A 16436-nucleotide genomic window follows, 5' to 3' on the forward strand; every position below is an offset into this window, starting at 1 on the left:
AATAACAAACGTGTACATATGTATTGGGTAAGGCGCACTGTAGGGTTATTTAAACCACTAATACTAAATAACTTTTTTTATGTTTGTTATAGTAAAGCGCACTTGAAATGAAATGACACTAAAGTGCGCTATATAAATGTTATTATTATTATTATTATTGGATGGGCGTTTGGCGTGTTTCCCGACTATGAACTGGTGCCAAAGGGATCAATGACGCTAGTTCCTCAGAGCATTTTCCATTGTAATACCGGTAGAACAGGGACAGCATACCTGACACCTGTGCTCTAAGAGAGGGGAATCTATCAAATGGACCGTCCGTTTATGCACGGAGTCAAGGGTTTTTTTAAGGTATGTTGGGGCTCCAGACCAAAGGTGGCTGCCAAATTCAACAGTTAGGTGACTAGCAGTTGCGTACTATCTGCAGTAACTGCGGGGCCCTGTACAGTGCGCCCACCTTCAGTTTTGTAATTTAACTATCCAATGTGATAATAATCCACGGTGACAGCCAAGACAAGTCGGCCATTACAAAACGGAAGCTGAAGGATTGTGCGTTCAGCGCTTGGCATATTATAAATAAAACTTTAATACTATTGTAAAAATGCCATTATTTTCTATTTCTTTTACATTTATTGATATCGAAACTTATGAATAATTGATTAAGGCGATGCCATACGTAGTAATGCAAAATCATGTGTTTTTGGTTTGAAAATTTGGTCACCTAGAAATGTTTCAGATGCTTTCATTAAATACTTCGAGTAAAATACATCTTGACCTTTAAAACAATCGAGTATTTATTAGATAAGTCTTTTTATAAGTTCAGAAAAAAAATGTATAAGGCCTATGAAAACTGCTTTTAAGTTCAAAATCTCCTACTTACGAACCCATTTTCGGTTATGATTTTATTGTATAATGTGGCAAATTAAGTTATTTATAAAATGATCGAAAAAAAATTAAATATTTATGCCTGAACATCCACAAAATAAAATAAAAGGCACTTTTTGGCCATGTTTTTTTCTTGCAAAAATCAAAACAGGCAGATGGTGTTAAGCAGGAATTTAAACCTTATCGCCATCTACGTAAGGGTTGTTATTGATAGCGGCTCAATTTAAAATATTACACGACGTAGTGCATCGCCTTAAAACATAATTGAAAACATGTTGTCTAGTAATTGAAAAACTTCAATACAAATAAATTTATTTGACTTTCAATGTTTTTTATGCTCAAGTGACATTTTATGTTCATGTTCAGCAGATCAATTTGTGTTGTTTTACAATTATTATTATTATATTATTATACAATGTTTTATAATTAAAAATAATGGTGACCGGGTATCTCATCAAAATGAAAGTTACATAGGTAACTATTAAACCTAGTTTTTGTTTCATCACTTTTAATGACTCTATATCACTTTTTAAAGGTGTGTTTAATTGCAATTTTGATGAAATATCATGGAACCAAAAATAATATATGGCATGCTTGGGGAATTTTCCAGAGTGGAAGATACTCTCAGTATAGCCCTGGTGTAAGACCGCCGTTCAGAACTGAAACATTGCTTAAAATTGCTTTAGCCATGTCTGGTGACCAGATCTGAATAGCCAGGTACTCCCACACCTTCCTCTTACCCAGCCTCACAACATTGGGGATGCCATAGTCTCACTGGCTCCAGACGGTTGGGATTCTTGTATTCACATAAAAAATTAAAAAAAGTGTATTTGCCAGAACTCACCTTTCACATAATGTTGTTTTTATCGCTCATAGGTAGAGATGGCAAAATTTAGCATTAATTTTCAGATATTTTAGCATTAACAATTGGAAATTTAGCGTTTTATAGCATTTTGAGGCATAATTTAGCGTTTTGTAGCAAAATAGAAAAAAAATTATTTCCTGAATGTTTTTAGCGCATATTTTAAGTATTTTTGGTAAAATATATGTTTAACCTTCATTTGCAAGTATTTCCATGTGAAAGATTATAAATAATTAATTTTAATATTAAATTAATAAGGAAGGAAACTCTAAGTACGGGTCGAACATAAACACAACAAATGCAGATTGCGATTAACATCAATAGGCGTCATTTATTTCGCACAATTTGTGTAATTTCAAAAAGCAATTTTAGCCTACAGTACAAAAATATTAAATATTTACACATAAAATAGTAACAAAATTATAAAAAATCGTAATGTAAATATCGATTTTTTGAAATTCTCACATATTTTAGGGAAATTCGCGCCTATTTCGCTAAATATAATAATTTAGCTGAAACACGGCCAAAATCACTTTTTTCGCGTTAATTCGCGAAATAGAAATCACTGGAAACACTTTCAAATGCCCTGAAACGCAAAGAAAACTTATAAATGCCCTATTTTCGAAACATAAATATTTTTTCGCGTTTTTAGTTAAAACGAAATTTTGCCATCTCTACTCATAGGGTTCATAAGTTGTTAAATCTATCTTCTATATATACATACATAAATAAAAAATGTAAATGATTGTTTGTTCAAAATCTTAAATCTCCGGAAATTCATCACCCACTGCTTTGAAATTTTGACAAAACTTTGAATTCGAATATGCATTTGTTTTTATATACCGATATCATATTATAAATATCTAGCGTGACAGGTAAAACATGCTTTTTTTTAAAAACAGCGCCGTCTGTTGGACGTGAAAGCAAAACGTGTTATTGTTTCTCTATCTGCATAGACAGCAACGCGTAGCGTGGTACAGCTAGTTGTAAATAAAAACATAATTTTATTATTGAAAATCCGCAAGGAAAACAGCATCTTATCTGTTGCCCAGTGAGAAGAACCTTTGACCAGACCCCTCATGAATTGACCTTTTTCTACGTTAAGTAAACATGATTTATTGTTGTATCGCTATAGTGTTATTTTTACTAGATATTGCATCATTGATCAATACTGTTACGTAGCATAAATAACATAGAATAAAAAAATAATACTAGAAGTGCGAAAACTGAATGAAAACAAATGTGCCAATTGTTTCTTTTCTGTTTCTGTCTTTCTTATTCTTGCCTGATATTGTATATCGACATCCATTTGAAAGATATGCCCAAATTCTCTTGAAGGTGACCTTCGAATTCGGAAGGGGTGCGGCCTATTGGGACGGGTTATAGAATACTTGACAAGACTTGAGAACCAATAAGAGAAAGCTAAACGCCAGATGTATACATCCCCAATTACGCCCATAAACGCACACTGGTAAAATTTGTCAAAAATCCAAAAATTGTAATAAGAAATAATTAATTATGATGATCAAAATCGCAGTAAAATCATATGTATATAATGTTTTTTTATGCATAGCACAAAGGATAACAAATTACGAGGCGTATCCAGAAAGTAAGTGTACTGAGGCTCTCATGACCAAATGAATTTTATTTTCGACATGTTGGCTACACTTACGTGTAGCCTGACTCTTCCCCTCCGCAACGAGACCGGTTCAAGGTCAGTACCAGGGGGGTATAACTCCGATACTTTTTTTGGTTTTTGATGACGTCGCTACAGCCCGACCAATGAAAAGCCGTCGTGGTTTGATCTCTCACTCTCTCTAGCGTAACAGAAAGAGAGGCTACGTTCCACCTACCCGGAAATGCCTGAAACCATGTGACGGATGTGAATGTGACGCCATCTTGACAGTTCATATTGTTGTTTTGAGTTGTTTGATATGTGAAATGTCTGAAGGTAGAGTTATCAAGCCGTGTTGTGTGAAGGGATGTACTGACAGACAATCGACTCGACATAAATATCCAAAACACGGAAGCTTTGAGGAGCGCAGGTTCGGCGAATGGGCCTGTAGAATCGACAGAATCGAATTCGTATCTTAACCTATATTCGTTTGTGGCTGCCATTTCTCCATCAGAAACAAAAAGCCGAATGGATCACTTCGAAGTTCCGCACTGCCGACTTTAAATCTTCCCGGCATTGGTAGTTATCCGGATTTACGACAGTATCGGACCCGTTGTGACGAAAATACAGGTGCAAATCATGTTCCGCCAGGACCCTACATTACAGGACCGTGTGATGTCACCAAAGACCATATTATTACGTCTTGCGAGATATGAATCCTTCTTCCAAAAGGACTAAGGAAGACTATGAAGGTAAACATCTGTTCTATGTTACTTGGAAATATTCGAAAATGTCTTCATCCATTATGCAGATCTTTTTTCATTCCTTTCCTCGATCTAAAAGATAATTTTTTTTCAGATTCAAGTGTTCCTGTAGGACCCAGCGGTAGTAATTCAGTCGCCACACGAAAAAACGATGCTCCCTTGTGTAAGAATATTTATAGTTTCTTGTTTGATAATCATTATTGTTTCTGTCATATTAGTGAAATAAAATAAAAATACTTCACATGTAACAAAGTTTTTCATTTTTCTGATAAACAGAGAAATGTTAACATTCAACACTGTCGTAGAAAAGCACAATAATTGTTTGAAAATGTTTTTCCTTTTAAAGTAAAGGAATTCAAATTTCTAGTAATTTGAAGCTATTTTTACGACGGCCTCGGGACGACAGATTTTCAACTTACAAAGCGCCGTCCTGAGAAAATGTGCCGTAAGGAAAGATACCTTATAGCTCATTTTTGCAGGACCGCACTTTGTGAGTTGGAACCTTGTCGTCCTGAGAGAATTTGTTAACATTTCTAACATTTATTTTTAAAATAATATTTTAGGCTGATGTATGGCAATATGATCTTTCCTAGGTAGGCACCTAGGAAAGATCATATTGTCTATGGCCGCGCCTTTTTTTTATTGTTTCGGCTACCTTGTCTATGAAATCAAAGGCTGTAATGACGTCATCGGTTAAAAAATAGTGGACAAAATTTCCCCCTACAAAAGCTCGGAGTTATCAATCTAGTGATTGGTTTATTTATGGTCAGTACGTTGAGAAGTGTCGACGCGACAACACGTTTCGTGAAAAATGTCAATCCAATCTCCAGCCAAGTGCGAAATACGCGGCGTCATCCGTTATCACGTTTGGAAGGGAAAACCTCCGTTTGAGGTTTATAATTTGGTGAAAATTGCATATGGTGATAAAGCTATGAATCGTACGAGTATGTACAAGTGGTATCGCGAGTTTAAAAATGGTTCTCCCCTCTTCACCCTCCGCCAAAAAGTTCAAAACCACAATTTCAGCCAAGAAAATTATGACATCCGTGTTTTGGGACTGTCAAGGCATAATTTTGATTGAATATCTGCCTCAAGGGGAGACCATCAACTCTGCAAGATACTGTGAGACTCTAAAAAAATTGCGGAAGGCGATTCAAAACAAGAGGAGAGGCATGCTGACAAAGAGAGTCAGCCTGCTGCACGACAATGCCAGACCACACACGGTCAACGCAACGAAGGAACTGCTTGCTTCGTTTAAATGGGATGTCCTAAACCACCCCGCGCATTCCCCTGACCTAGCACCTTCAGATTTTTATCTCTTTACCTCCTTGAAGCTGTACATGGGTGGAAAAAGGTTTTCAACCGACGAGGAGGTAAAGGGGGAGGTGGAGAAGTGGACGAAGGGGTTGGCGGGAAACTACTTCGAGGAAGGCATCAAAAAAATGATACCCCGCTTCACCACCTGCATTGAGAGGAATGGCGACTATGTCGAAAAATAGCTTACATATGTATTACGGTAACCATGTAATTTTTATGTTTCAATAAAAAAATTTGTAACCTACAAAAATTCAGTACACTTACTTTCTGGATACGCCTCGTATCATAAGCAATAATTAGTCGCTTGAAATATCCACACAAATTGAAAATATCTCCCGAGTAAAAATAAATGCCGCCGACGGGAAATGAACCCGTGCCTTCTGATGTCCGGTAAGGTGCTCTGAGACCACTGAGCTACGTCTGCTTATTTCCAACACGCCAAATAATTAATATAAATTCCCGTCGGCGGCATTTATTTTTACTGGGGAGATATTTTCAATTTGTATTTTTTTTTTTTATATTAACTCCACACAGGAGGCTCTGAAGAAAATAATTTCCATCAGGGCCTATGTCATCTTTGGGGATGCTGTGTGGAGGGTCTTTTTGTGGAGAGGAAGAAGTGAACATGGGTCTTGAAGAGTCCCATTTTGTAGGAGGGAGGAAACACAGAGGCCGGCAGTTCGTTCCACAGCCGAGCTGTTGAACTTAAGAACGAATCGTAGAAGCGACCCGTTCTCATGTGACAAGTGTCAACCGTGTACAAATGTTGGGCGCGCGTTTGGCGTGTATCCCGACTACGCACCGGTGCCGAAGGGATCAATGACGCTAGTTCCTCAGAGCATCTTCCATTGTAATACCGATAGAACAAGGACAGCATACCTACCTGACGCCTGTCCTCTAAAGATTGCAGTCCGTTTGTTAAGATTGGGGAATCTATCAAACGGACCGCCCGTTTTTACAGAGTCAAGGGTGTTTTTTCAGGTATTTAGGGGCTCCGGACCAGAGATGGCTGCCAAATTCGACAGTAGGGCGCACTTGCGATTTGTACAGGGTCAGCAGTTGTGTACTATTGTATTGTATGTATGGATATTTCAAGAGACTAATTATTGCTTATGATAACACTTTTCATGTTTGATATTAAAATTTTATTATTTAGAAATACCTAGAAATGTTTATTTTAAATGCATACACCGGAAAAATAATTTTATCTAGTTTCTAAAACAGTATTTGTTTTGGTCGAAAATTAAAAAATGTGTTCGCACAAACAACTTGTCGTGGAAGGAGTTTTATTAATAATTGGTTCTTTATACTAATCAGGGATTTATTAATACTCCGCGTATTATATTGGTGACTCGATAGTCGACCTAGCTAGAAGCTGGCTAATTGGAGTCTGGGCCAGTGAGATTGTCTGAGAGCCTTCGCATTGTCCATGGCGACAACTGGCCACTGGCTCCATCTTGCAGACTTCCCCGCAAGCTATATGCACTGCCATCTGTGCGTGCATCTACAAAGCTTCCTAACAAATATGTATTTAGCACATTTTAAATACCCAGAAGAGATTGCAAGCTGAACAAAGGTGACGAAAGTACTGAAGGATTAACCTTTCAGGCTATTTTGATGAGAAATATGATCTAAATGGTGTCAGAAAGAGAAAAAACCAAGCTTTATACTCAAATCTAGAAGTTAACCACGGTAGAATTGAAATGTGCACTTTTATGAAACAGTTTAAGGCGATGCACTACGTCGTGTAATATTTTAAATTGAGCTGCTATCAATAACAACCCTTACATAGATGGCGATAAGGTTTAAATTCCCGCTTAACACCATCCGCCTGTTTTGATTTATGCAAGAAAAAACATGGCCAAAAAGTGCCTTTTATTTTATTTTGTGGATGTTGAGGCATAAATATATTTTTTTTTTTCAATCATTTTATAGATGACTAAATTTTCCATATTATACAATAAAATCATAACCGAAAATGGGTTCGTAAGTAGGAGATTTTAAACTTTAAAGCAGTTTTCATAGGCCTTATACATTATTTTTTTCTGGGCTTATAAAAAAACTTATCTAAAAAATACTCGCTTACTTCAAAGGACAAGATGTATTCTTTTTTTTAAAAAAATTCTACTCGCAGTATTTAATTAAAGCATCTGAAACATTTCTAGGCGACCAAATTTTCAAACCAAAAACACATGATTTTGCATTATTACGTATGGCATGGCCTTAAGGCTAAGTCATTTCAATTCCAATTTTAGATCAAAGTAATTGTAGAAGGCTTTGACATTTAATGTAAGGCACCTTTTCCATAGGTATACTACAAATATGCAAGTATCTGATGACAGATGATTTAAGTTTCTTGGTAACTACCGCCATACATCTGCGCGGAGATTCCTACACAGGCACGTGTTACCGACATTTAGTAAGCTCGTCAGCGACGCCAATCTCCCGCGGCAAGCCGGGTGAGGTAGTTCCAACTCGCGTCGTCGAGACTTGAAAAATGGCAACACTTGTGTTAGATATTTTTTTCATTTCACTGACTAAAATTAAAATTAATCTGTATAAAATGCTAAATTATACATTTGATAATCCAGAATTGCGTGCATTGATAAGCTTTCAGATTCTACTACATAATACTAGAAGTCAGGGTTTATTTCAGTGCAGAAATTCTGGGACTAACTACCATATTTTTTTTAAATATTTTTTTTTATATTTACTTCACACAGGAGGCCCTGAAGAAAATAATTTCCCTCAGGGCCTATGTCATCTTTGGGGATGCTGTGTGGAGGGTCTTTTTGTGGAGAGGAAGGAGTGAACATGGGTCTTGAAGAGTCCCATGTTGTAGGAGGGAGGAAACACAGAGGCCGGCAGTTCGTTCCACAGCCGAGCTGTTGAACTTAAGAACGAATCGTAGAAGCGACCCGTTCTCATGTGACAAATGTCAACCGTGTACAAATGTTGGGCGCGCGTTTGGCGTGTATCCCGACTACGCACCGGTGCCGAAGGGATCAATGACGCTAGTTCCTCAGAGCATCTTCCATTGTAATACCGATAGAACAAGGACAGCATACCTACCTGACGCCTGTGCTCTAAAGATTGCAGTCCGTTTGTTAAGATTGGGGAATCTATCAAACGGACCGCCCGTTTCTGCACAGAGTCAAGGGTTTTTTTCAGGTATTTTGGGGCTCCAGACCAGAGATGACTGCCAAATTCGACAGTAGGGCGCACTATATGTATTCCTCACTCTCCAGAATAATTATGCAGGGAAATAATTATACTGAGTCAGTGGACATCTTTGATTTATCACTTAACAAATACAAAATATTGTTACTTAGGCAATTTAGTTATGTATAATAAATAATGTTTGATTTTGACTACATAATATGTAAAAGCCCCCAAAAAGGGCGTTAAAGAGATTTGAACCCTAGGCTGGAGCCTCTCTAGACTAGGCGGAACGTAATGTACAGGCGTGCATGACAACAATTTTATTGTGATGATGGGTTATGTTTCGAGTAACCTTTTAATTTATTGTAGGTATGTACCATAATAATAATTTGATGATTTTTATAGCGCTGTTTTCTTGACAGAATCATCTCAAGGGCGCTTTAAATACTACGTAAGTACTGCGATTGCTCGGGCTCTGAACCTGATGATTTATACTTCCCTGAACCTTCCTCTAAGCGGCCCTCTCTATGGGCATGTGTTCCGGGGCACTATCAGGTCGGGGTCCCTGGGCTCGTACATATTCGTCCGACCACTTTCTTTTGCTCGACATAGTTAATATGAAGGGATTAAAATATTAAGAAAGCTATCACACGACGTACTATCACGACAGTTTCAATTCAACTACTGGGCGCACCAAATTCCCTACAGCACTGATAGGTCAAGCGAAGTTGCGTGATCACTTGCAGCATTAAAATAATCAATAAAAATTTAAATGTTCATTTGTTCAAAATCTTAAATCTCCAAAAGTTCTTCATCGATTGCTTTGATATTTTGACACAATGTTGCATTCGAATACGCAAGTGTTTTTATATACCTATATCATATAGATGTCAACTGTGAGAGGTAAAAACTTTTTTTTTTTAAACAGCGCCATCTGTTGGACGTAAATTATTTATTCATCTGTAAGTAAAGCTATTAAATAGAATACATTTTGTAACAATGCTTGTGCATTATATCAATGTTAGGACAAAACAGTCAACAAGGAATGACAGGATATAAAAATAACAGTTCAGCAAGTGTTTGGATGTAAGTGAGGTTATGAAAACATTCTAGTTTTGATGACAATTCATCAATGATTGGTGGCAATGCGTGTCTCTTGATTTCAGTAGTGGCGTGGACAGACTGTGTGCGACAAGTTGTTTGCGACATGAGTATCGGAGACTTGCGTAACCCAGTGGAAGTGCCTAATGCGACCAAAGTATTGGAATTTTCTTCTTTTTATATTTCTATCTTCTCGGTGTACAATTGGTTAGCAACCAAGTGTACAACTGCATCAAGACCAATCGATAAAGATGGTATAAATAAGAATTCAAATATTGTCAGGTTATTCGTAACCAGGGAATTGTTCATCTTTCCGTATAAAAGAAAAAAAAAGTTGCCTTATCGAGGTGATGTATGCCCAAATGTAAAACATTTATAAACCTACTTGATTCTGTGCATAGGAGGGCGTTGTTAACATACCGATTGCAATCTCTAATGCACACACGCAATGTGGGCATGCTGAGTCTGTTGTACAGGTATTTTTAATGGAGCCTGCTCTGAGGGGCTAGCAGCATTGACAGGTTCGCCCCGGTGAACGTGAGTGAAACTCGACAAACACTTGCGGAACACCCGTTCACAGAGTTAACCACTCAGAACATTAGAACGTCAAAAGACGTAAATATGATAATAGCGGTCAAGACATTAGAACGTCTTTTCACGTAAACGCGCGATATTTTACAAAAATCGATTTATTTCCATCACTAGTATACGGATTGCCATGATTTAAAAAACAGAGTATCGATAATGAATAACGCTACGCGTCTGTATTCAAGAATATCTATGGAACGTAGAGGTGCATTATCTAAGTCGATTGGATCTGTCATCTTGTTCGTTCATAATTTATTGCGTTTCTAAATAATTTATTAAAAATATTTTAGTTTGGACGGTTAATATTTTGAGGTAACTAATAGTTTTTAATTATATTTCTTCAATATACAGGGTGTATCGGCACTAACCCGACAAACTTTAACCAGCTATTCCTTAGCACATTTGGAGTAAAAAATGTTATGTGCACTTTGCTGTCCGGTAACGTTTTTTTTTAATAAAAAATTAATTAAACATATTTTCACCACATGTCACCACTGTTTTATCCTTTGTCAAAATTTGAAAGCAACATCGCAACTCTCGCGTGTTGCTGCGAACGAAGCCCGTATTACATAATCCAGTACCAGAAAAGAAATATTTTATTTAACAATAATGATTATTCACATTTTTCGTATGCGAATCACTGATTGTCTTCTTGTATTGTACACATCAGTTTTATTTTTGTATCTAAATTGTTTCACCTCTGGAATGCTTTGGTTTCACCTCTTACGCGTTTCACGTATTAAATAGTCTAATTTTGAAACTAAGAAACTAATTAGTAGATTTCCTGAATTTATAATCGAAGTCCAATAATTCTGAGCACTTTTAAAAACAATTTTCCTCACTTAGGTACTTATCAATAATAATAATTGGATTATTTGAACAGCGCCGTTGTTTTTTAAATCACCGTAAGTGCTCTGTCAAAATGTTACTTGCTAGGCTATCCTACAACGTATATTTTTTAATAAATTTAGTTATTTACAACTTCGCGGAATGTGATTTATGAATATTATTGCTTATGTTAAAAGCCTTCCAGAATTACCGGAATATAACGAGCAGCTTGACACACTTAAGTTTATTTCCACTAATTTGAAGGTACAAAGAATGTATAGTTTTAAAAACAATCCCGATGAATCAAAAAACGGTTCATATAAAACTGCTGCGCAACACACTGAGACAAAGGAAAGCACTCACACAAACGTCATGACTGCATTGGATTGACCACCTGCAAATGAATGCTGCCAGATTGCTAATTTATTTAAACAATAATTATTAAATTTTATTTAAAATATCGCAATTTTTTTAAAAAATCGACAATAAATTACAACTATAATTTAAAAAAAATATTCTTAACCCCACGCTTTTTCGTAATTGATTAATTAATTCAGAATTTAAACGTTGCTTGAAATGACTAGCCGTATTTGGTGACCAGATCTGAATATCCAGGTTCAGAATTTAAACGTTGCTTGAAATGACTAGCCGTATTTGGTGACCAGATCTGAATATCCAGGTTTAGAATTTAAACGTTGCTTGAAATGACTAGCCGTATTTGGTGACCAGATCTGAATATCCAGGTTCAGAATTTAAACGTTGCTTGAAATGACTAGCCGTATTTGGTGACCAGATCTGAATATCCAGGTTTAGAATTTAAACGTTGCTTGAAATGACTAGCCGTATTTGGTGACCAGATCTGAATATCCAGGTTCAGAATTTAAACGTTGCTTGAAATGACTAGCCGTATTTGGTGACCAGATCTGAATATCCAGGTTTAGAATTTAAACGTTACTTGAAATGACTAGCCGTATTTGGTGACCAGATCTGAATATCCAGGTTCAGAATTTAAACGTTGCTTGAAATGACTAGCCGTATTTGGTGACCAGATCTGAATATCCAGGTTTAGAATTTAAACGTTGCTTGAAATGACTAGCCGTATTTGGTGACCAGATCTGAATATCCAGGTACTTCCTCACCTTCCACTCCTTCCCTTAGCCATAAAACTTACCCCAATTCAACATAAAAATTGTTTAAATTATCGGATGTAATGAAATGCATAATAATTAGACCCCAAAATACTTAATTATTCAGGGAAATAAACCCCTGAGTCATCAGTTGGAAATACCAACGACATTAAGTGAAATTAACAATGCAATAATCCTATTATTGCATTGTTTAAAATTTCACTTAATTATTAGCATTAGCAAATAATATTGGGATTAGCAAATAATAATTTACGACAATTTACTCGGAAATCAATAAAGCCAGAATAATAAAAAAAGAAAGTTATCACTTACGTCGTCTGTAAGTGGCTTTACCAAAGTTTGATAATGCCGTCAGAAGGTGAAACAGCTGTCACGCGTAATAATAATTACAACTAGCAGAACTTGTTTATAAACACACTGTTTTTATAAATTTTTTAATAAGACTGTTAAAATAAAAAAAATCTCTAAATTGAAATGGAGTTCTACAAACTAAACTTAAAATCAAATAAATTTATTGCGAAGGTTCAAAGTACTGTACTGTAATATTATATTAAATAATTTTTACGTGTTTAATTATTGTTTAAAGTCAGATTAAAGCGATTAAAAAACCCACCTGGCAATTCTTATTCGAGTTTCGTTGTTTTTACGTATTGGCGCGCTTACAAGCATCAGTCGTCTCATTTTTAACCATTAATATTTAGTGTGTAGGAAAGAGAGAAGACGCTTTTCGACACACTTGTCGAAAAACTTGTTGAATGCCGACGGGCATACTCTTCTACAGATTTTATTAAATATTGATATGTAGGTAATATTGATGTGTAAATGAATGACATTGTGAGAATTTTACCAATAAATAATAAATGAAAATGCGGACATGTAGTTTATGTTAATTTTTTTATTGGAGCATTTGTTCGAAGTGACTACCATTATTTTCGATGCAAGCGTGTAGTCTTGTTATATTTTGATTATTTAAGTTTGCAGGATTTGCTTTAATTTCTGCAGCGGCTTCCATCACTCGTTCGAGCAGTTGCTCTCTTGAGGCTATTGGCTTAGCATACACTTTTTCCTTGAGAGCCCCCCACAGGTAGTAATCCAGGGGGGTCAGGTCGGGTGATCTTGGTGGCCAAGCAATGGCCGGACTTCCACGGCCTATCCAACGACCAGGAAACTCGACATCCAAGTAGTTCCGCACGGCAATCGAATAGTGTGGTGGGGCTCCATCGTGCTGGAACCACATTCTCCGTAGTAATTCGAGGTTCACATCTTCCAGAATCTCGCCCAGTTGCACTTGTAAGAACTCCAAATACATCGGTCCATTTAGTCTGGGAGGCAACTCGATTGGACCGAGTATTTGATTTCCCAGGATTCCTGCCCACATGTTGATGGAAAATCTGTCCTGGCTCGACGACTCCCGAACAAGCTTGGGGTTTTGTTCAGCCCAATGGTGCAAGTTGTGCACATTTAGCACTCCTGTTTTAGTGAACTGTGCTTCGTCGGTAAACAATATGTTTTTCATGAAGTCTGCATCTCTTATGACATTATGCAGCATTCTTCTGCAGTACACGACTCTGGAAAAGTGGTCATTCTCCATGAGGCCTTGGCAGCGCCTATAGTGAAAAGGTTTGAGCCCGTGCTTCTTCAGAACTCTCCATACCGCCATGTGTTCCCTGTGTCCTATCATCAGAGCGACCCGACGCACGGACAGCGTGGGGTCTTCGGTAATTAAGTTCAGGATTCTCTCCTCAACTGCCACAGGAACGATGTTGTGTCCTCCGCCGGCGCCTTCAATCCGTCCGATGCCACAGTCACGCAATTGTTGATACATCTGAAACAAAACAACAAATAACAACTGCTTTTATTATTCAGCTCAGTAATAATGTCAAATAAACAATCGCGGGCTTTTTCACTCATTTTATTTTTAAAGAACACTTATTTTAGGCACATATCAGAAAACTTACGTTTTCTCTTCATTTATTTCATTTTTTTATAGTAAAATGTATAACAAAGTGTTTTAAATTATAATTTTCTTAACTAGGTACGGTTGATATCTTGGATTCACAGGGGTGAAATTGAATTCAAGTAATTTAAATAATCCCATGGTGAGAAAGGGAGTGAATTCAATTGCAGTGAATGATGCATTTATTAGAGATTAAAATTAATTAACTTTTTAAAACGCCGTTTAGTGACCACTGAACACAAATCACCTAAAGTACAATTTACATTTTTAAAGTTGGTGGCCCCTTGTTATGTTTTTAATGTTCCCAGTTTAAATTTCAAAAGCGCTTTTTGGCATTATCAATGAATGTAAATAGTTTCAATAAACAATTGATAGGGTACAAACCTGGACAAAGGTAGCATGGTGTGGGACGCGTCTTCCAGGAAACCTCATGCGATACTCCCTTACGGCTGCTCGTGAATTTCCATTGCAAAATCCATAAACAAAAACAATATCTGCTTGCTCGGCAGGTGGATAATTGAGGGGCATATTTCAACAGTAAAAACTTAGATAACAAAACAAAAACGAAACTAGAAACTTGATGACATGCGAACTCCCAAAACAGCACTGACCACTGATACGAGACGGGGTGGCGGGAACCACACGGGACTTGAGACAGAATATGTGTGAAAGAGATGACAGTAGCGCGGCGTTGCCAATTATTTTACCCCTATACTGTGGGCAGTAGCGGAGTGTGGAAATTTTATTTATTTTTTGTTTTTAAAAGAAAAAAAATGTTACCGGACAGCAAAGTGTACATAACATTTTTTACTCCAAATGTGCTAAGGAATAGCTGGTTAAAGTTTGTCGGGTTAGTGCCGATACACCCTGTATAAAGTGTTATTTCTTTATACTCAGAAAAAAGTACATTTTTCACAGCTTTGAAATAATGGTCAGCGATTTTTACATATTTTTGACGTTTTCAGAAAATGTATATTTAGAAACGCAAATATTTACGTATAACAAAACAATACGATAGTGAATTTCATAATCTTTCCAAAACATTTTTTAGAATGAGGCTACGTTTCCCAAAACGTGAGTTATGAAGCTTTTAACAAAACTCGTGAATAACACAAAAATGTTCACGTTTTGACAGTTCGCAAAGGAACACAAAGTAAATAAAAGTCTTTTTCTGAGAGGTTAACATCACGATAACGGGTCATTTCTGCGACTCATATGTGTTTTTCCTTCTTCATATAATTGAGACCTCTTGAAGGCCTGCATTAATAAAACCCTTCTCACAACGCTGCCAACTGGGTGGTGACTTAATTACCCCGTCTTTACACTATACGGTGCTTGTGAGATGACACATAAAGAAAAAAAATACACAAAATTTAAAAAAAACAAACAAAAAAGTTTTGTTACAAATATTTATTTGTCGTATGTAGCAATGATACACATTAAGATGTAATGACAGATTGCATATATAAAACATACTAAATAATACCTAATAAAATAAAGTTTTCTATCTTAACTGTAAAATGCAACAAAAAGGAATAAAAAAGTATATTTTACAAAGGAATGTAACTAAATATGATGGTGACATCTATTGACGGAAAGGAAAGGAACAACAAATTTATTATGATAGATCAATAGATTCAAGATAACTCACAAATTCAGTATATAACAAGTAGTTACTGCAAGAAGAGAAGCTTATCGCTATGCTACAGTGATTTTGATGGTTGACAGAAAAGAATGTTTAATAAAAATTTGTTAAATAAAAAATAAAAAAATCCTAGTTCTGATTTTTATCAATAGATGTCACCGACATAAAAAAATAATTATATATTGCAAATAATGCAATTAAAAATTCATGGTGAAAATTTTTACAGTGTTTTATGAAACATATATTTAAAAAAATATAATAAAGTTTATTAAAGGCAAACTTGTTGCCCGATTTTAATGATATTTTTAATAATTTCACGTGTTCAACACCAAAAAATATAACAATTCTTGTATTGAATACAGTGCAGTTTTTTCTTACTAAACAAGTACAATTAAATAACTGAAAAAAATCGTTATTTTTGTTTGTTTAAATCATATAAACGTTGAATTGATCCAATAGTTTAGAGTGAAACTAAATTTTGTGACAGTCAAAAGTAATTTAATGAATTATATATTTAAAATATTAAAAAATAGAAAGATAATATAATAAAACTCTTAAAAATATATA

The sequence above is a fragment of the Hesperophylax consimilis genome, chromosome 29, assembly GCF_061612785.1.
Source record: "Hesperophylax consimilis isolate HC1 chromosome 29, BYU_Hcon_1.0, whole genome shotgun sequence".
Lineage (NCBI taxonomy): Eukaryota > Metazoa > Arthropoda > Insecta > Trichoptera > Limnephilidae > Hesperophylax > Hesperophylax consimilis.